The sequence below is a fragment of the Palaemon carinicauda genome, chromosome 28 (genome assembly GCF_036898095.1).
Source record: "Palaemon carinicauda isolate YSFRI2023 chromosome 28, ASM3689809v2, whole genome shotgun sequence".
NCBI classification, from domain to species: Eukaryota; Metazoa; Arthropoda; class Malacostraca; order Decapoda; family Palaemonidae; genus Palaemon; species Palaemon carinicauda.
In genome coordinates, this window is record NC_090752.1 from 93100953 (window position 1) to 93124889 (window position 23937).

Below are 23937 nucleotides of genomic sequence, written 5' to 3' on the forward strand. Positions count from 1 at the left end.
TTTGCTTTACAAACAATAAAATCTTGACATATTTGTGTCATTTTGCTTCATTAATATTAAACTCTACTGTACTTCAGGAAGTTTGAAAACTTAGGAATCCATATCAAGATCACACAAATCGGACAATCGAAAATACTTCTAAGCAAAATAACTACTTAGGCCGACTAATTTTGCAGCCATCTTGAAAAATGCCGGAAAAGAAAGGGAAGGTAATTCAACATTCATAGATCAGTGGTTCAATAAAATAGGAATATCAGGAAATAAATAATAAAAGAAAAGGTCGAGTCAGGACTCTGGTTCCCAGATATTCCTTTGAAAGAAAGGATGAGAAATTCTCATCATCTGGAGCTGATCTAGCAAAAAGCGATATCTGGCATCAATGTTTTTTATCTCTAGAAATTTATTACCATCGACTAAAGTAGATAGTTAGATGGAAAATCTATTGCATTCTATCTTGAAAAAAAGCTATATTATTAACTTTTTTATTAGATAATAAACTTTATCGTTACCTAAACTCTCTCTCTCTCTCTCTCTCTCTCTCTCTCTCTCTCTCTCTCTCCTTACCATTAATCGATAAGATCAAATTTGGCAAATCCAGCGAGATCAAGTGGAAGTTATTTCCCCAAATTGGCGCAGGGCAAATTGACTGGTTGCCAAGCTGAAGATCTGGATCACTAATCACAGATCTATAGACCTTGGGCCTGAAAGGAGACCCAGTTCCCTTATATATATATATATATATATATGTATATATATATATATATATATATACTGTATATATATATATATATATATATATACTGTATATATATATATAAATATATATATATATATATATATATGTATGCATGTATGTATGAATGTATATACATTCACAGCAGGAAAGACACAGAATATAAGATAACGGAATTGAATGATGATAAACAAACTCTAACCAAATTCGATGGAGGAAACATCAAAAGGGTTCACGAGTTCGCATTCCTTGGCTCATCGATGCAAAAATGCAGGGACATGGAAAAGTAAATTAACAACCGGAGGAAGGTGCACAAGGCTGTCATCAAGCAGGCTGCGTCATGTGGACTGGAAGCACCACCACTAAAGAAGATATATATAACTGAGATATGGATGTTTAGGTGGACGAGTGAAGTAACCAGAATGGGCAGTTAAAAATGAACTTATTAAGGGTACAATAAAGGTCACAGAAGCATCAAAGTGAGTACAAGATGATATGGCCACCTGATGAGAAGAAAAAGCAACACGGGGCAAGAGGTTTGAAAGTTCGATTTAATTGAACATATGTGAGAACCCAGCAGTCACAAATATTGGAAAGATGCTCAAATCAATTGGACAAGATAAAATAAAGGAAAATGAATACAATTCATGGCCAAATCAATAATATGGCGAGAATTCGTGGGGATGTTGTTGACACGCAATGAATAGGTCCAAAGTTCCAGCCGTGCTTAAGGCCTGATATATTTCATTGAGATAAAAAAAGGACCTTACACTCCCTGCCAGCTGTTGATAGAGGTTTGGGGGATCAATTGTAAGTTTAACTAGAGTTGTGGTAGCCTATTGGAAACCTCCCTGCCTGGCTATCTGCAAGACTCGGGTTCGAGTCCTGGTCAAGCTCGATGGTTTCTCGTAGCGTCAGCAATCTCACCATCTTGTGAGCTAAGGATGGGAGGTTTGGGGGAGCCTATAGCTCTACCAGCTCAGTCACCAGCAGCCCTTCCCTAGTCCTAGCTTGGGTGGAAAGGGGGCTTGGGCGCTGATCATATGTATATATGGTTAGTCTCTAAGGCACTGTCACTGTCCCTTGTATTCCATTCATGAGCGAAAAAAATATTAAGTCACCAGTAACCATTTGCTGCTCCCCTCTGGTCCTAGCTTGGGTGGAGAGAAGACTTAGGAGGAAATGCTTACGGTAAAGTCTATGTGATACTTGAAAAACACTATGTTGAATTTCAAAAGATTTCAATAATATTTTGGGTAAATTCTCTGTAATATTATATGAAAACAAAAGTTTTGAGCTCAAATGTTTGTTCAGCGCGAGAAGGCAGATAGTTCAGCTAATTTCATTAATAGAATAATGGCAACATTTTTGCTACCGGAAAAGTTTTCAGACCGAAGAAAATAAATATTATATAATAAATGTTAAATCTTTTTAGCTCTTGAAAGAGATTTTTTATTTCCTTTCGGCTAAGTTCTAACAAAACCATTTCGAGAAAATAAATTGTGGATAGAAAAGATTTTTCAGCTCTCGGAAGAATAGAGTTCTGCTACTATCTGAATAGTAATTCAACTAGACCATTTTTGGGTCCAAAAACTTTTCCCTTTCGGAACCGTTTGTTGATGCAATTGGAGGAATTCTAAGAGAAAATAGAATAAAAATGTGCAATAGAAAGAGGACAAGAAAAGACCCACTTTAACTGGAATTCTGAAAAGTTCAGTGACAAAGAATTCCTTTTCCCGAGTAGACAATGGAATCCTCTTTCTAACCTGGTATTTCTTGGCTGAATTCTTCAAAATTAAAAGGAATTCTCCAATTCAGAGGAGGTTACTCTCTCTCTCTCTCTCTCTCTCTCTCTCTCTCTCTCTCTCTCTCTCTCGCTGGAGAGTAACATAGATCGCTACTACATTCGTATACCTTAAGGTCTGAATCATATATATGAGTACGCTATGTAGAAAACGTAAATAAATAAAACGCACACACATATATATGTATGTATATAAATATACTTATATAAACATGCTGTATGTATATATATATATATATATATACATATACATATATATATATATATATATATATATATATCTATATATATATATATATATGTAATGTATATGTTAACAACAAATGCAGCCATTCCTAGTGAGCTGCAGTACAAAGGCCCCAACCTGACAATTCATTTCAGGGTTTGTTCAGTTTTCATTACTGCGCTGGCAAACGCGAATTGGTGATAGTGGGAGATTTTCGTCTTGATCACCAACAGCAAACCACCCTAGTATGGGAGGCATTGACTTTCACCGCGTTAAGGTAACCCCATTTAGAAAGGGATATATATATATATATATATATATATATGTGTGTGTGTGTGTGTGTGTGTGTGTGTGCACCGCATAGAAATCATTTATACATATCTCTAAATTTTATTAATAATTAATATCAAATGACAAATCAAAGTGCATAATTACCATGAAGGTAACATAGTCATTTTTATGAACGCTGTAAGAATAAATCTTTAAAGCATTGTGCACTTTGAAATAAAAAGCAATTGGCTTTAACATGACAAATGTGAAAAAATAAATACCATGGTAGTGAAATGACCAAATGAGAATAGAAGTATCATCAAATTCATATTAATATTTCAAAAGCCAATAATATTAGTTACAGAGCTTTGAATTTCGACCAGCTAGACACTGGCATATATTTTTTTTTACTTTATATAGCAAACATGGTTGTTTTTTTCAAGTGCAAAGGTCATTGGGTTATCCTATACCCAACCGGGGGTCGCCCCCCCCCCCTAAAAAACAGGAAAAGATAGCTCTGATACTTGAAAGATAAAAAAACTTATCATTCCCACCCTTAAATACGATAAGTTGTAAAGGAAGCTGAGACCCTTAAATGCCAATATGGAAAGCAATGTAAAACAGATAAACACTACCATAATTTCTTTTTCTGGAAGTTAGAACGATAGAAAATTCTGAAAACTAGAATTCATTATTGTTATTATTATTATTATTATTATTATTATTATTATTATTATTATTATTATTATTATTATTATTATTATTATTTTATTATTATTCTCGTTAGGCTTGTTGTTAAAAATGGTAAACAATCTAAGTGCAATCCAAATCAAGGAGACAAAAGTGTAAAATGCTTCAAACTTTGAGAAGAATCATCCATGAAAGGTGATAAAATAGAATTATTATCATTATTACGACTAGCTAAGCTGCAACCCGAGTTGGAAAATAAGGATGCAATAGGACAAGGGCTCCAACAGGGGAAAATAGCCCATTAAGGAGAAGAAATAAGGAAACAGATTGAACAGCATGCGTGAGTGCACCCTTGAGCAAGACAGTGGAATGCCATGGTATAGATGCTATGGTACTACCCAACAATAGAAAACAATAGTTTGTTTTTGGTGTGTCCCTCTAGAAAAAGCTGCTTACTAAAGCTAAAGAGTCTCTTGGACCCTTGCCAAGTAACCAATAAATAATAGCAGTACAGTAGTTTAGCAATTAAGTGAAGTTTTTTCAGTTATCTTAGAGTTGTCAGGTGTATGAAGAAAAGGGAATGTGTAAATAAAATGCCATACTATTAGGTGTTTGTGTAGGCAAAGTAAAAATGAACCGTAACCAAGAGGTATCCAATATATCACTGCCTGGTCAATCAATGGACCCAATAACTCCCTCGCGGTAGGAACTCGACGGGTGGTTGATGCCTACTACCTTTTATCCTCTCGTATTTACATCTTATCATTTGCTCATATAATTCTAATTTAGATATTAGGAATTGCTTTCCTATTATGGTCTTCCAAATACAGTTTCATTCAAAATGTTAAACAATATAGTTACCATCACTAATCGAATTTATTTACGCACCCACTCGCCCATTTTAGATATTTTTATATTCATTAGATGTGAAAATCACCCACGAACTTTGTATGAATATAAAGAACGGTAAGAATGAAAAAAGAATGAAGAACAGAATAGAGATGTCGGGATATGAAAGGCAAGGTATTGTAATTAAAAAAAATTATAATAATGGAACCAAATTAAATGGAGTTTATGGGCGGAAAATCCATCAATCATATTAATGCCTCAAAACTTTAAAGGACACATTGCCTATCCGGCGCTAATGTCCATAGGAATTTTAACATTAAATTACATAATCTGATGCGTCAAAATTCTTGCTTTTCTAACATAAAAAGACACTAAAATCATTACCAGATCTTAAGTAAGTTATGAACTACCGTGAGTAACTGTGTGACCTAATGAACACTGGAAATGACCCATATGTTTCCTAAAGATTTTTATTTCCATAATTTCCAGTTTGGCCATTATGGACAAACACTACGAAATCAAACCATTGTTTTCAAGTCTTGGTAGTGTCATAGCACCTGCATCTATACCATTGTCCTCCACTTTCTTGGGTTAGAATTATCGATTTTGAGAGCACACTAAGGTACACTATTTTGTTTCCTTATTACCTTTCCAGACTAGACTATTTTTCCTGTTGCACTCCATGGGATTATAGCATCTTGCTTTGCCAACTACAGTTGTACCTAGCTAGTAATAAAGATAAAGATAAAGATAAAGATAAAGATGATGATGATGATGATAATAATAATAATAATAATAATAATAATAATAATAATAATAATAATAATAATAATAATAATAATAATAATAATAATAATAATGATAATAAAAACAGATAAATATTTCTCTTGAAAAAAGAACCCCTTTTAATTAACAAGATTAATATCATCAACATTGTGGCTTCAGTGTTGATGCCTGTCTTTGAGATCTGTAATTCTTCACTTCATTATTCAGAAGTGCATAACTTTGTACGATATTCAGAAAATATGAATTGTTATTTAAATGAATGAAAATCATACGTATAGCCATGCGAATAGTATTTTACGTGTATTAATTTGAAAGCTACCAATATAAAACTATAGAAATAGTAAATAGTTTTTCAGAATAGTAGCCTAAAAGGACGTAGGCATTATTTTACACGGTGGTTAATATTCCCATAAAATAGATATCGAATTTTTTTTATGTATACTAATGATAAGTCAAATGACTATTTCAAAAAGTTAACTAAAATAAAATAAGAGTCTTCAATGTCTATTTTGCACTTTAATATACAAAAGACATCTAAAAAAGTGAATAAAAGACTCATGCATTTCCTAAAACTTTCTCTTATCCGAACACGACAGAAATAAAAATGAAAAGGATGAAACAATGTAAGACACTTTGAGTTTTGAGTTGGAGGAGAGGAGGCTTCAGCGTCATTTATATGTTTCCATTCTAGGAAGAGAACGTGACCTTCATAAAAGCTTCCATAGAAAAGTTTTCAAAAGGGTCGACTCTTGACACTTCCATACCATGCTAAACCTCCCACCTTAGGGATTTGTCCTTAATAAGGCTTAGTTAGAAAAGCAAGATGGTATAAGCTCAACGGCCGTAACAGGGGAAAATAGCCCAGTGAGGAAAGAAAGTAATGAAACAAATATACGATATGAGAAATAATGAACAATTGAAATAAAATATTCCAAAAACAGTAACATCAAAACAGATATCTCATATATAAACTATAAAAAGACTTATGTCAGCCTGTTCAACAAAAAAAAGTTTGCTGCAATTCTAAACTTTTGAAGTTCTACTTTTGTTCTTAATAAGGCTTATGTTTTACCTTATCACTATAAATACTATATAATACTATACAATAAAATATTATAAAAGGGAGGTTTAAAGTTATATACACAAGTGTATATATGTATTACTATTATAATTACTAGCTACGCTACAACCCTAGTTAGAAAAGCAAGATGCTATAAACTGAAGGGCTCTAACAGGAAGAAATAGCCCAGCGAGGAAAGGATATAAATAAACGATACGAGAAATATTGAACAACTAAAATTAAATATTTTAAAAACAGTTACTACATCAAAACAGATATTTCAGATATAAACTATAAAAAAAACTTATGTCAACCAGTTCAACATAAATACATTTCCTGCAAGTTTGAACTTATAAAGTTCTACTTTTGTCCTTAATAAAGCTTATGTTTGACCTAACCAAAGAATGCTATAAAAAGGAGATTTAAAGTTTTTCAAATATATATATATATATATATATAGATATATATATATATATATATACACGCACACACACACACACACACATATATATATATATATATATATGAATATATATATATATATATATATATATATACAGTATATATATATATATATATAAATATATATATATATATATATATACATATATACAGTATATGAACATATATCACAAGCACACGTGATTTCAATCAATGTAAATATCACCCACGAAAGGCATTTAATACCGAATTCTATCAGTCGGTAAAGTCGTGCTGGCATGGTTTCCGGCCCACAGGTGGGGGTTCGAATCTCCACCCGGCCAGAAGCTGTTACCATAAAATGAATTCCAAGTGGATATATATTCCCAAGATAGAATTCGGTATTAAATGCCTTTCGTGGGTGATATTTACACACATATACATACATACACACACACACACATATATATATATATATATATACATTATATATAAATATATATATATATATATATATATACACATTATATATATATATGTATATATTTAATAATAATAATAATAATCTTTATTTCAGCAAAAGTCATAAACAGAGTTACAATAAGAGTACAGTTATCTTACACTTTTGACATCGGTAAAAAAAAAAAGATGAGATATGCAATAACAGCGATATATTATAAACATCAATTAGCAGGTTGACCATAGAGTTCTAATGTCTTGGTAATAAAATCACAGTAGAATTGACGCTTAACAATGATGATAACATACATATCAAAAAAAAAAAAAAGCGATGACAATGATGAATATGTTTGAACAGAAATTGCTTAAATAATGAAAGAACACTGGGAAAAAAAAATCGAGTCACAGAGCAGGTGGTGTGAAGGAAATACAGGACTTCCCGACAGCAAAGATGTAACATAATAAAACACGTTATCATAACATTACTGGGTATTATCCCTAAGTTATTTAGTGATGAAGATTTGGCATAGCCACACTATCAAAGATTAGTGAATACAAATCATTGTACTGACGCTTCCTTATACCAGGTTTCCCACATTTTGGATTTTATTCTCGCTGCACTTGCAAGCACATTTTGAATTAGGGGATTTCCACTAGACCGCAGGCGGGAGGTGAGACTTAGCGATGTTGCCATCCTGCCTCCTTCCTCCTTTACTTATATACAAAACAGAAATAATATGCCCATCACATCCTGGCTTGATCATAGTATTACCACTGACCGCCTGCATAGCTCTATCACTGAATGTATTATACGATACGACCTTTCGTCTGCATACGATCACATACCCATACAGATCACATTTCACACACCCTCCCTCCCTGCGGTACCCATCCAGAGGGAGAGGCTACCATCCATCTCATGGGATTTCTCCAACCTCCAAAAATCCACTGCATTCAAACGCTTATCTGAAAGTAATCTCCGCTTGATAACTCAACCTGCCGAAGCCCTGCTCTGCAATAATCCTAATTGCCGCAACGAACAGCTTAAAACAAAACTAAAGGAATTCTACGTAATTATAATAAATGCCTTACGGAGCTCGGGAAGACACACGTTTAGACTCTCTAGAGGTAACCATCGAAACATACCTGGTTGGAATGACTTAGTTAAAGACCTCTATGCACACTCTCGAGAAATGTTCCTTCTTTGGAGGAACGATGGTAGCCAGAGAGAAGGTCCCCTTGTTCTACAGATGAGACAAGCGAGAGCCCACTTCAAACTTGCTCTTCGTCAATGTCGTAGCAACGAAAATCAGCTACGAGCCGATGCATTGTCCAGAAAATTGACCAACTATGACTTCCCCCATCTTTGGAAAGATATTAATTTACTAAACCCAAAGTCAAACAAATTATCCCAAAGAGTAGGGGATGCAGTTGGTGAAGAATCCATGGCAAGAATGTGGGGGGATCACTTCAGTACCATCCTAAATTGTATAAATGACCAAGATACCCGAAATGAAGTGGATACTCTCATCAATGTCAATATGGATTTTCAATATAGTGACCGTATCTCCCCGAGTGATGTGTGCGAGGCTATCAAGAAATTACCTAGTAACAAGGCACCCGGCTGCGATGGCCTTCCTGCCGAGGCTTTCAAATTCTGCCACCATATAATTTATATCCTATTTTCTGCACTATTTAATGCCTGTATATTACACCAATATCTCCCCGAAACCCTTCTACTTGTCCACTTAATACCTCTCATAAAAAACAAACTGAAGGATGCCAGTGACCCAGGAAACTACCGCCCCATCGCCATTACAACAATTTCATCGAAAATATTTGAATCTCTTCTGTTCCGTTGCCCTGCACCATTTCTCCACACCGCAGACAATCAATTTGGTTTTAAGACAAACCACTTGACTGACACCTGTATATATATTTTAAAGGAGTTATTGAATTTCTATATATCCTCAGCCTCCCCTGTCTACTTATGTTTTGTAAACGTGCGGAAGGCATTTGACAGAGTAAACTATCTGAAACTCTTTTTGAAACTACGCTAAAGGGGAACTCCTCTATATCTCATCGGTATATTATACTGTTGGTTCACAACACAACAGTTCTGTGTCAAATCGGGAAATGTCCTCTCCCAGACATTCGGTTCATCTAACGGACTCAGGCAAGAAGGCATCCTCTCACCATATTTATTTAATGTTTACACAGATGATTTGAATATCAGACTGAATTCACTTCCCATTGGCTGTACGGTTCATGGCTTTACCATAAATAACCTTTGCTACGCTGACGATATGGTCCTCATCTCCCCCTCTGCCCAAGGCCTACAACGTCTTATCGACACCTGTAACGCATACGCTAATGAACATGACATAATCTATAACGAATCGAAGACACAGTGCTTGTCTGTCCTTCCTAGAGCACTCCGATTCGTACATGATCCACATATTTTCCTCCAAAACCATCAGCTAGCATTTGTTAATGATTTTCCTTACCTAGGTCACATCATTAAGAGAGATTTAAAGGACACATCCGACATTGAAAACAGGCGACGTAAATTGTGTTGTCTGGGGAACATGGTAACGAGAAGATTTGCCTTCTGCCGCCAAGATATCAAAAAACTCCTATTTCAAACCTACTGCTATAACGTATACGGCTGCTCGCTATGAGCAAACTATACGCGTGAATCGATGAGACGTATCACAGTCATTCACAATGATATCCTAAGACGCCTCACCAATACCCCGAGGCACCATTCAGCTTCAGCGATGTTTGTTGAAAATAGACTGGATAACCTAAAAACCATCATTCGACATGAGAGAGATTTTCTTCTGAGAAGTCAGGCTCTTTGCATTTCGATCATTCCGAATGCCGTCGGGCATATAGTCTTTGGACAAGACATATGCAATTGTGATATCTTCTTCCGTGAAAAGATTTCTCACGGCATCTGTGATGGACTCCGGATCGCTGTTGTTAGAACGAGAATTGATAAAATAAACACAATTGTTCTGTATGTGAGGGGTGGAGGGACGAGAGGCACTATCGACACTCGGGGTCATTTTTTTCTATGTCAACCTTGTGGTTAGGGTGAGCGAAGAGCAAACCGTTACTCCGCTCTTTTTATTTTTCTTATTTTCACTGTTTGAACCGAAAGCAGCCAATGGCACTGAGGGGGGAAGAAATTTCGGGCACTGATTGGGTTAGAGGGAAATTTTCAATTATAACAAGAAGCACAGGATTGCAAGTGATAAACAACACTTCACTAGGCAGAGCAGCACTTCATGCACATACACACATTTTTAACGGGAAAGCACGTAAATGACCATAGATATTCCAGTAAGTGTTCGGAGCGCCTCTGATCACGTCCACCTCACACACACCTATATAACGCCTATATATTACTATAATTAGAAGCTAAGCTACAATCCTAGTTGAAAAAACAGGATGCTATAGGCCAGAGGGCTCCAACAGGAAAAAAAATAGCCCAGTGAGGAAAGGAAATAAGGAAATAAATAAACTAAACGAGAATTAATGATCAATTGAAATAAAAACATTAAAATCAGTAACATTGAAATAGATTTTTCACATATAAACTTTTGAAAAGAGATTTTGTCAGCCTGCTCAGCATAAAAATATTCGTTTATATATATATATATATATATATGTATGTGTATATATATATATATATATATACACACACACACATATATATATATATATATGCACACACACACACACATATATATATATATATATATAGTATTTATTTTCTAAAATAGAAGAAAACTATTTACAACACTACCGTGAAGTAGGGCATTGATTGCATACAAGATAAAAGAATTTTAATGGAAAACTGTAAAATACGAAGAGAAACAAAATAAAGAAATAAAATAATTCTCATTTCCGGTGTAACAACTAGCCTTGAAAATAGAAGATTAATTTAACACCAAAGGATTAAAACTTGTGTAATCTATAACAAGGAAAGAAACAGGGTCACCCTTTTTGATCCAGCCACCCGTTGAAATACTACAGCAAGAGAGTTATTGGATACTTAAACTGGCCAGACAGTACTACATTGGATCTTCCTTTCTGGTAACGGCTCATTTTTACTTTGACTACACATACACCGAATAGTCCAGTTCATTCTTTCCACATTCCCCTCTGGCCTCATACACCTGACAAGACTGAGATTACCAAACAATTCTTCTTCGCTAAAGTGGTTAACAACTGCAGTGCAATTGTTCAGTTGCTACTTTTATCTTGGCAATGGTAGAAGACACTATTTAGCAATGGTAAGTAGAATTTCTGGGAGAACGACATTCCAAAATTAAACCATTGCTTCCAAGTGTTGGCTAGGGCCATAGCCTTTGTACCATGATCTTCAACTGTTTTGTGGTAGAGTTCTCCTGTTTGAGGCTATAATCGGGCAAACTATTCTGTCTTGTTTTTCTTCCTCTTGGGTTTATGAAGTTCAAATAGTTTATATAAGAAAGATAATGTTTAATTTTTTTTTTATTTCTTTTCTAGTATATTATCAATCCTCGTTTCCTTTCCTCACTGGGCTATTTTTCCCTGTTGGAGCCCTTGGGGTTACAGCATCCTTTTTTTTCAACTAGGGTTAGTATAATAATAATAATAATAATAATAATAATCATAATAATAATAATAATAATAATAATAATAATAATAATAATAAACATCTGGACATATTTAGGTGTAGAAGTTTTGATAAAAATAAAATGGTATTTATCACGCAACAATATAATGCTAAAAAAAATTGAATGTTCTTATTTAATGATATCATTGAATGTTTTATGTAGGATTTTGTGACTTCTTTAACTCGTCAACTTCAAAGGTTAACTTCTTGAGCTATTAGTAAAAGGCAAATCATCTTAGCACTCTATTAGTTGTATTTTAGCTCAATATATTCGTTATACAGGGTCAGACAAAATGATCTGACACATGTGTAGGTTTAATATAAGACAAATAAAGTAAATAAACAAAAAAGTTTTTTTATTTTTTAAAAGTTTCATTATGTTTTAAATCAGTCTAATGGGATCCATTTGTGTCCACACACTGTCGATGGCGTTCACGAATGTCAGATCTTTTTGCCTGACCCTATATAACAAAAACAAGTCTCTGGCTATATATATATATATATATATATATATTATATATATATATATATATATATATATGTATGTATATTAGTGTGCTACTGTTATTAACACACATTGAGTATGTGTTGTTTGAGATGTTGAGTCTTGAAATAAAGTTTCATTATGTTTTAAATCAGTCTAATGGGATCCATTTGTGTCCACACACTGTCGATGGCGTTCACGAATGTCAGATCTTTTTGCCTGACCCTATATAACAAAAACAAGTCTCTGGCTATATATATATATATATATATATATATTAGTGTGCTACTGTTATTAACACACATTGAGTATGTGTTGTTTGAGATGTTGAGTCTTGAAATAAAGTCAAGCATGTTAACTTTAAAATGGTTTATTCTCTAAAAACAACAGTATTAACATCTCCATCACAGGAGTATAGCTGGCTTGGTCGGATGACCAATTCAGGTGAAGTATAGATAAGAACTGCCTAAAATATCGATATCACAGATATCGTATATTTAGTTGTCTCAGCATTTAAACACAATATGTAAACTTTACATTAGTCTAGGAAGACACCTGCATCCGGTGGCGACACAATCTTTCACACGGTATGCATTTGTGTTTATGCTTCAAAAAAATGTTACATTGCTGAGAGATGTAAAGCGCATCCGTTATGATTTTGTCTGACTACAGCAAATCTCACGCTAGCTTCTTCTTCCACAATGACATATTACGTCATGTGTTTTAAACATGTAATAACTAACTATTACATCAGCTCGGCCAGCTATCTCAATTTTTTTTTTCAAAGAATTTAACAACACGCCAAAATATGTTTACTAAGAGTGTGACTGGATATATGTATTATTCTTTGTTTAACTTTAGCCATAAGAAAATGAGGACGAATGTCCAAATAGGCACATTAAAAAAAAATAATAACAATAATGCATATGAAAAGATATTACCAAAGCAAAGAAAAAAATGCATGATAAATACAGATCACATATATGGTACATTGCTAGCAAATGATTATATGGTACCAAAAAAAAAAATACTGACATACATATGATTCGGTAACTTGTTAAAGAATAATTGTTACCTTTGTCACAAACATAGATTAACACATTACGGTAATTAATAAAAATATATATTTATATATAGGGCTTATATATTTTATTAGATGCCCATAGATTCTGTTATTTTTTTTTTCTTTTCTTTTAACATTCCGGCTTATATATTTTATTAGATGCCGAGAGAAAAATGATTTATTTTTTAAATGTTTTTTAAATGTATTTTTAACAATGCAAATGTTCTATAGTCTCTTCAATTACATATTACTAGCGTACTAACTGCTTTTCATACACACGCTATTCCCAGACAATTTTACTCCTTTTAGCGAATGAAGTGGCCACTTTCAAACGGCTTTAAACAATTAAATAAGGAGTTTTGTCTGGACATGGCAAAACGTTCTGTTTTAGCTGCAAACTGTTCCTTAACCTACGCCAAACAAGGATGTTAACGGCGATAAATATCATCACCGTCACAACTGTTCCTGCTAGTAGTATGGGGTGAAGAAATTCCTTATAAGTCAGTGACAGGTGGTCCATCTCGGTCAATTTCATCAACCGCTTGGCTACCTGTTTGTTGTATGGGAGAGGTAGTGATGGCATTGTAGTCGACCACGTGAAGTTCGCGAAGTAGGCTCGTTCTCTGATGATGGTCTTGATCCCGGTCACCATGGAATTAGGGGAAGTCCCGATACAACCATCTGCTGCAACGAAGATTTTGGCATAGGACGTGGATCCGTCCGGGCATGATACATTGAAGCCGTCCTTGTCGTATCGTATCCACGAGCCGTTGTTCAGTCTGCAATTGAACTCATTATTGTCAAAGGGATAAAGCTTATCCAGACAATTTTCACTTGTATGGGAGAGAGCACCGTCTAGCACTATACCTAACTCCCATGAATCCATTAAGTTTTTATGGAATTCAAATGAGTCAGCTGTACATATTTTTCTATCCATTGTGTCTGAACAGTGAGTTAATTGATTTAAGTCTTTAATGACCGTATATGTTTCCTTGTCTGGGGAAATCAATACGTGTCCTGTCAAACTGGATATTACTGGATTTGAGTGATTCGTCATGAAAGTCAGAAATGGTGATATCCTGTAAGATTGCCAGGCATCAGAAGAATCAAAGGGAATTGTAATCCTAATCTTGTTATTATCAACGCTTACTGTAATTAGGCTGTAATAAAATTCTAACCTACGTGCGTCTAACAAAGGAACATAGCCTAGTTTCTCCCGTCCGTTCTCCAGAACTAACTTTAAGTATTTTATAGGCAACAAATGGGGCGACAGTACACCTTTAGTTGCTAACGTGATAGCTTCTACATAATCTTTTGATTTCTCAATGAAATGTGCAATTCTGTTATGTATGTGATCTATTTTTGAATCATAATACGTTAACGTTGCCAACAAATCCTGTACTTCCATAATCTGACTGATATTACTTGAATGTTCATTTACTAAATCCATAATTTGATTGATTGAAGCTAACTGATTCCTTAGTTCTGACATAATTAATTCATCTTCATGAGTCAAGAACTCAATTTTCTTGTTTTGATTACTAATCTTAAGACGATTGGAAATTCCTAAACTTAAACTTGCAATAGACCCAAAGATGTTTAATGCAGCAAAAATAAAGAGGTTTCGTCTTTCTTTATGTTCGTGCCCTACAGTCCACATCAAAAGGTCACGAGCCAAAGATTCTGTCTCGTAAGTCTTATTTTGCAAGTCATCAGATAGCATCTCTGCAACTTTTAGTGTCGAACCAAGCGAACTCTCTGTAGTCAAATGAAAACGTCTTCTATGCAACTCATATAATGAGACAGCAAACCTTGAAATGGCGCTTTTTAAGCTAGTGACATCATTCTCTGGAAGAAAAATTGCTTGCATATGCACTTCTACAACTACGTTGCTTGATGTAATAAAAACGTCTTCTTGTCTTTCAACTATAGTGCCATATTTAAAATCTATACTTTTAGTTTTAGAGCTCGTCCCACACGAGAAAAATGTCGGAGCGAACAATATCACTCCCAACAACAAAAAATTCATCTTGGAACCCTGTGACGAGAAAAACATATGTAATTACTCCTGTATTAAGAAGAAAACTTTTAACGTACAAATAAAAATCTTTCCCTCACTTTTTTCCCTCTCTTTTTTTTTTTTTAATTTCTTATGTGAGCCAATGGTACTATTCTCTCATCCGTTTGTTGGGATACGTTTTGAACTCTAAACCTATTGGCCGTTAATGTTTCCAAAATGTTAAATGGGCCTTCAAACTTAGGTGTTAGTTTATAATTGAGTCCTTTACGTACATTTACCTGTATGTATACATTATCACCCACGGTATATGTTTTAGTTGGCTTCGCTATTTTATCATGATTCCTTTTCATTATGATTTGTGATTCTTCTAAATTCTTTCGAAGGATATCATATCGACTTTCACTTGCATTTATACATTCTTTTAAAGGATTTGATAAATTAGTTGTTGGCGTTAATACATGGAAAGGCGTTCTAACTGGGGTACCATACAATGCTTCATGCGGTGACATTTTAATTGATATATGATATGAATTATTCAGAGTACTCAGTACCGCAGGTATTGCAATATCCCAGTTGGGGTCTGATCCCCCTAGTGTTACTCTTAATATATTTAAAATCTTCCTATTTGCTCTTTCCACTAGCCCATTCGACTCTGGGTGATATATCATGGTATTTATTTTCTTTATGCTAAGGAATTCACACAATGAGGTAAGAAAGTGATTATTAAATTCTCCACCCGAGTCTGAGATTATCATGTGTGGAATTCCATGTTTACAAATGTAACACTCGTAAAACTTCCTAGCGCATTCAATCGCAGTTTTAGTTTTAAGCGCTATTAGTTCTGTATATCTAGTTAAAGCATCTACAATTACTAAGAGGTGCTTATTTCCTCTGTCTGACTCGTAAAATCCTGTTAACAAATCTAAATGTATTCTTTCAAAGGGTTGATTAGGCACGGGATAAGCGCCTAGGCTGTCAGGTGTTTTCGTATGCCCTTTGTTTTCCTGACATGTGCGACAATTAGCTATGTGTTTTTTTATATCTGTAAGCATTGTATGCTAATAAAACAATAATTTGGCTTTCTGTGACATTAATGAGAACCCCGGGTGTCCATGTAATGGATTTGCATGCAACCAATTCAGGACAGTGGAATTAAGTGAGATTGGTACCACTACCTGGTCGTTAGTTACATGTGGTGTATTGCGGGTTTTCCTTGTCACGGTCCTACACAGAATATTATCTTTGATTATATATTTCTGCTGCTTATACTTTATATATCCCTTTTCCTTATGATTGCCTTTCAAAGCATTTATAATTGTTTCTATTTTCTGATCTTTTCTTTGCTCAGTCTGTAATAATTCAGCGCTCCAGCCTAAATCTTCTTGTTCAGATATCGTTTTAACAATAGGCATGGATGTTGATATATCTATTAATTCAGCTAAAGGCTCCGTACAAGATGACACGGGGTTGCGTGATAATGCATCCGCAATGATATTTGCTTTCCCAGGTAAATACCCGATTCTTGCGCCAAAATCTTGAATGATCAAATGCCACCGAGTTCGTTTAGGGCTGTAGTTGAAGCCTTTAAAGAACTCGGTTAGTGGTTTATGGTCAGTTAGAACCGAACGGGATAACCGTATATTATGAACTTAAAATGCACTAGTGAATTAACAATAGCTAGCCCTTCCTTGTCTATTACTGCATACTTACTTTCGAAAGTTCTCAGTTTTCGAGAATAAAAAGCTATCGGGAAAAATTGTTTATCATATTGCTGAAGCAATACCCCTCCTACTCCTAAGTCTGAGGCGTCTGTTGCAATGAACAATTCCTTACCGAAGTCAGGAAATTCTAAGATAGGAAAACTACACAGTTCATCTTTCAAGGTATTAAACGCCTGTTGATGATGCTCAGACCATATGAAATCTACGCCCTTCTTCGTAAGATCAGTTAAAGGGGCGGCTAATATTGAATAGTTGCGTATAAAACGCCTGTAATATCCACTACAACCCAGAAATTGCTGTATTCCCTTGACATTAGTAGGTATGGGAAAATTACGTATAGCCGACACCTTATCATGGACTACTTTAAGACCTTGGCTGGACACCATGAAACCCAAATATATTAATTCTGTTTTGAAAAATTCACACTTACTAATCTTTACCCTTAAGTTATGTTGTCTTAATCTCTGTAGTACTAGTTCTAACTTACGTAGATGTTCTTCTAAGGTGTTGGAAAAGATTACAAGATCGTCCATATAGGCATGCAATATATCCCCTAAGAAGTCTCCAAACACTATGTTAATCATTCTTGTAAATGTTATGGGAGCACAACGTAAACCAAAAGGAATCCGTAAAAATTCATAATGTCCCCTGGCTGTGCTGAAGGCTGTGTATGGGATACTATCTTCTTCTAATGATATCTGGTGAAAGCCTTTAAGTAAGTCCAAACTGGTAAAATATTTATTCTGACCTAACAAAGACAAAATATCGTCAGTACATGGCACTGGGAATCGATCAGGGATCGTCTCCTCGTTTAGACGACGGAAGTCTACGCAGATACGCCATGTTCGATCTTTTTTCGGTACAACTATTAATGGAAAATTATAAGGGCTGTTTGATTTCCTAATGACTCCTTCTTCTAGCATTTTACCTACTTCATCATTTATTTCATTCTGGAATTTCATAGGGAGTCTGTACGAGGGTACATAGATAATTTTCTGCTTGTCGTTTAACCTTATTTGATGCTCGATCACATCTGTTTTTCCTAAGGATCCCTCCGTAGTGGAAAAAACATCATGATATTTAGTTAATAGTCCAAAAATTTTTTGCTGAATTTCTTCGTCTTGAATGTCCTTACTGATTTTATTTTTAATAGATTGCAAAAGGGATTCATCCGCAACTGATTGAGCGTGATTGATTTCAGCAACGGTAAGAATACGATGTTTATAAACTTCTACATCCAAGATATGTTGATTTTTGTGAATTACTAAAGTGTTATTTAAATGATTACAGACTTCAATATTACATTGTTGATGTGAGCCTACTGTATAAATAGCTTGTGTGACAGACAATCCGTTAGTTTTCAAAGTGTCGGAAAGGATTAATATTTCAGATCCCAGTAATGTTTTCTTTATTTGCACTATTAAATTCGAAGGTACGTTTGGCTCGATAGATTGCGTGCAAGATGATATTACGGGTGAACGAGAATTCTGCTGGGTCACGTATATTATTTCTTTATTAATGAGACAAGTTATTGGTTCTTCAACGTACGTTACGGTTACATTTGTCGTCTCCTTTTTATCCAAAACTGATTTTAAGGTACTAGAAGACTTATAGAATTTTCCTTTGGTATACACGCCGTGCTTGGCAGGGGCTAAGATAATGTTTTGATTTCCCATAGATGGGTATCCTATAATTACAGCTGGATACATATCAATGTTTTGTACAACAACAAATGTATCTGCAAACGTGCGTTTACCGACTTTGAATTGAACATGAGTTATGCCTATGACATTTAATTCATTATTTCCTATACCCGAGAGTCTCACTCCGGATTTTTCTATCGGAAAGTTCGAAAACAACAAATGATGTGTCCTCAAATCCATGATATTACGTGGACTACCAGAGTCAAAAAATAACGTAAAGGATTTGTGTTCTAAATTTACAGCATATAATGTTGGTCGTAACTCATTTTGGCTTATTATTGTATGAATTCGTTGCAAATCTATGGGAGCATGCACTGTTTTACTTAATTCGGCCGTGTGTTTCATAGGAAAATCTATTGCCTCACAATGATCTGATAAAACATTAAATTGATTATTCAATACTATTGATGTTGACATGAATGACCTTGGCCCAACATCACTCTCTTCCCCACTGGAGTTAATTATGTGGTATTTGCTTTGCTCTGCACATTCTGAAAATTAGTCTGACCTTGCGAGGTCTGGTTTGACGACCCAGGATCAGCGTTATTCGAAGAAGTGTTTGTTTCGGATTCTGAACTACATTGACGTTTGGCTGTTTCATCTTATTGTTAAAATGAGGATTTTTCTTTTTATTTCCATATGGAACTGACTGTGGAATTGACTGTGTACTTCTAGGATTCTGTTCTCTCTCTCTCTCTCTCTCTCTCTCTCTCTCTCTCTCTCTCTCATGAGCTATACTTCCTCACATACATTTTGTGTATATATAATATGGAAAATTACTTTTCTTACATTATAATAAAAGCAAATAGTATTTATAAAATTGCCCTTTGAGGAAATCTACGTAGAAATTTTAATTTGTAAAATTGAAAAATGGAAGAAATCTAAAATTGAGTAATAAAAAATACGTTAGCGAAAAAAGCCTACTATAATTGGTGATATGAAAACACGGGAAAGAGAATATTTGAAAATCAAACTGCCACTTTCCATTGAAAGAAAAGTATTTAATCAGTTTTAACATGTGAATCAGAAACCTGGAACTTTACTAAGCTAGTTAAAAAAAGAGCTATGGAAAGAATAATGATGAGAATAACAATAAGAGACAGAAAAAGAGCAACATGGATACGAGAGCAAACTAAAGTAGAGGATATTCTAACATGTAAGAAAGATAAATGGACGGGGACAGGATGTATAATGAGAATGACAGATAATATATGGACATTAAGAATAACAAAATGGGTCACTAGAGATTGCAAAAGAAGAATGGGAAGGAAGAAAAGACGATGGATCGACGGACTAAGAAAGTTTGTCGGTGCGGACTGCCGTAAAAAGACATTTCTGAGGCCTCTGTTCTGCAGTGGACTAGTAACTGATGATGATGATAATGACTAAACCACACATATAGAAATATATACATACACACACACACACACACACATATATATATATATATATACATATGTACATATAAATATGAAAATATAAATTTAGATACACACACACACACACACACACATATATATATATATATATATGTGTGTGTATATATATATATATATATATATATTTATAATATATATATATATATATATATATGTATATAATATATTATACAACTTCCTTTTCACAAAGAAATATATGTGTGTCCTATGTAATTGCTGTCTGTGTGTTGAAAAACTGGAGCATTTTCTGAAAAGAAATAAATGCAACAAAACATATGCAGTTGAATATTCATACAGAATTAATATCCCTCCGAGTCATTTTTATTCAAAGCAACAATGCGAGAAACAAATAATGCAGAATCTTTACTACAATGTTTATTAAAACATCACTCGCATCATGCAAACACATTTCTTCAAACAAATAAAAGCAAGGTCTATGATCTACTATTCTTTTTTGTGATGCTGTAAGCCTTGTTATATAAATAACTAGCTTACGTGACCCGTCAAAACACGCACATGAAACCCCTCTCACCAAGGTATGACTACTCTCCCTCTCTCTCTCTCTACATAACCCTAAGGGACGAGGATATCGGAGCGTGACCCGAAAGTGTGTTTGTGAATATATATATATATATATATATATATATAAATATATATATATATATATATATATATATATATTGCTCAAGGAATGATATATTGAATTGTAACTTGCTGGTCTCAGCTACATTATTTTATAGGCATTAGAATTTTTTTACAAATATTTCTAGCTAAACGTTACTGGACTTGGTAAGTATGGATTTGAGTCATGTGACCCGGCGCTGAGGCAGGAAGGCCATTCAAGACTGAAGTACACGTGGAAGGCTAAAAAGTGGACGCAGCTTGGGGCGGAATGGCCCCAGGAAATACCCTTTAGTAATGCTTACAGTGTACTGCATGATGAGTATGATTTGTCAAGGCATTTTTTTTTTTTTTTTTAAGTAGGCAAATGTCTATATGTTTTTTTTTTTTTTATTATTGATTTATCCGTATTGCTATTGATTTAGTGTTTACTCTTTTCTCCTATATGGGAATTCAATTTTATGGGAGATTACTTTGCAAGTAATTTCTATTGATTTACTATTCTACAATTGCATCATATGATCATTAGATTATTAAAATCGAAACAATAATGACGGGGTCTTATAGGATTTCCAACAAACTAACTCGTTAACTGAAATTTTAATTAACATTGATAAAAACATTAAATTATTAATTTTCCTCATCAAAACATTTCTCTACTAAGACTCCAGATTTTTCATAATTGTTAAAATTACATGAATAAGTAGGAAATATTCTAAGCCAGATGTAGATATATTTTTTTATAAATAAAAGTTCAGTACATCATTTGAAAATAATGAGGAGATATTTTTTACGTTCATTTATAATTACATGTAAAGTTTAAGAATTAATAAAAAAAAAAAAATTCTCACCCACTTCACTAGTCAGTGAAGTGGTTGAGAATTTTTTTTTATTAATTCTCTAAACTTTACATGTAATTATAAATAGAACGTAAAAAATATCTCTTCATTATTTTCAAACGTAGTGAAGGAAAAGCTATATATAATGAAAGATGTTTCAGGTCGTTTTCTTTTCAATCTCACGAGTACCAAGCCACGTTTAGGAATTGAATGATTCAATCCGAAAATATTCTTTCATGCAAATTTTATAAGTTTACCTGAGTTCTGCATTGAATTTGAAAGGCCTCTACGTTTTCGGTTTTAGTATTCCTTCATTTCAGAAATCTTTTATGATTGGCCGTTTTCCAATCTTCATGTACCATTCCACCTTTTAAACTATACATATTCATCCTACTTTCTACTTCTCAATTTTCAGTTTCAATTTCATGCACTTCTTATCTTATTCCTAAATATTATTTTCATTTCGATATATTGTCTATATTTCAACCCATTTCCTGATTTCCCTCGGTTTTCCCTATCTGATTTTTTCGCCCGTCCCCTCTTCCTCCCTCAAGCGTATTGATTAATAAGAGGACTGATACCAAAAAAAGGGTTCGCCAAACTCTCCTCTCCATCATCGGTGTCAATCACATTCCAATCCTCTTAAAACGACTCAGGGGCCTTTGATCCCATACTTAAACACACACACACATACGACACCATTCGTGCGCACACATTTATACACTGCAACACAAGTGCGAAGACGAGAGCTTCCTAAATGTGCAGCTTTTGGAATATTTCCAGTAATATCATTCAGCATTTTACATTTGAAAAGGTTGAGTTTTTTACTAGATTGCTTTTCCCCAATAATCGCTTGAAATCTTCTGTCGGTGAAAATATGCCAATAATATTCCGTTGAGGTAAATGGGAAATTCTGTTCTACCTTTTGCACCAAGGCCTCCTTGAAACACCCAGCAGTCCATCTCTTCTCACATATACCAGTCTTCTAGGATCGCATAGTTAACTGGCCTTTTCTTTTCTTGTTTAAAGGTATAAAGACTGCTCATGAATAGCAGAAGCAAGAGATAGTGACATTGCCCTAGAGACTGACCATATATACATAAGATCAGTGGCCGAGACCCTCTCCACCCAAGCTATGACCAGGAAGGGCCAAGCAATGTTTACTGATGATTCACCAGGTAGGCCTATAGCCTCCCCAAAGCCTCCTTCCTTAGCTGACATGGATGGTGAGATTGCAGACAGTATAGAAACTATATGAGCTGGACTCGAACCCCTGTCTGGCGAGCGCCAGGCAGGGACACTCCCAATAGGCCACCATAACCCTGTCATTCTTAGGAACTCAATTCTTGCTCATACTTTTCTTGACCCTTATAACCATTTGCCTCCAGGAAGCCAAATAACTGTCGCATCCTTCATGGTTAAGGCCCATCCTTCTCCCATTATTTTCCTTTTCTGGTTCCCTCAGGTCTGGGCTAGGGACGGTCATAATGGTTGCTCATGTCATATCTTTTGCTTTCGAAAATGTATCAAACACTTGGCATCCTGTTCGAATCTTTCAAATCCGATTATACCGAAAAGGTTTTCTTCAGGTCTGGGAAAGAAATTGGGTCATTCGTCCCAAAATATTTTACTCTTCAGCCGAAATGCAAAACACTTTGAATATGGAATAGAATTCTTCAAACGCAACTGTATCAAAATGAATATGCGATGTCGGATACTGGGTTTTGTAAGACAAACCAAAACCGAAACGGGAGAACGAATTCTGGGGCAAAATTTCGACATTTTATCTCTCTAATTCGTTTATTGCCTGCGGTTAGGTATCGCTCGGGTTTTAATTTAATACCTGGTTTTTTCTATTCTCCTGCGAGGCAGAAATGTAATTTAGCTCTCTATCATTTCATTATTTCTTTCTTTTACTTTATTTTGCATCCAATATCAGGAAAGGGTTCTGCAGTAGGATTATAGTATTAACCTCATCTACCTAACGCTAGTGATATATCTAAGCGATAAAAAATTGACGAAGTATCTAGTAATGCACACAAACATTAATCGTCCAGGGGGTACATTGAAGATAATAATAA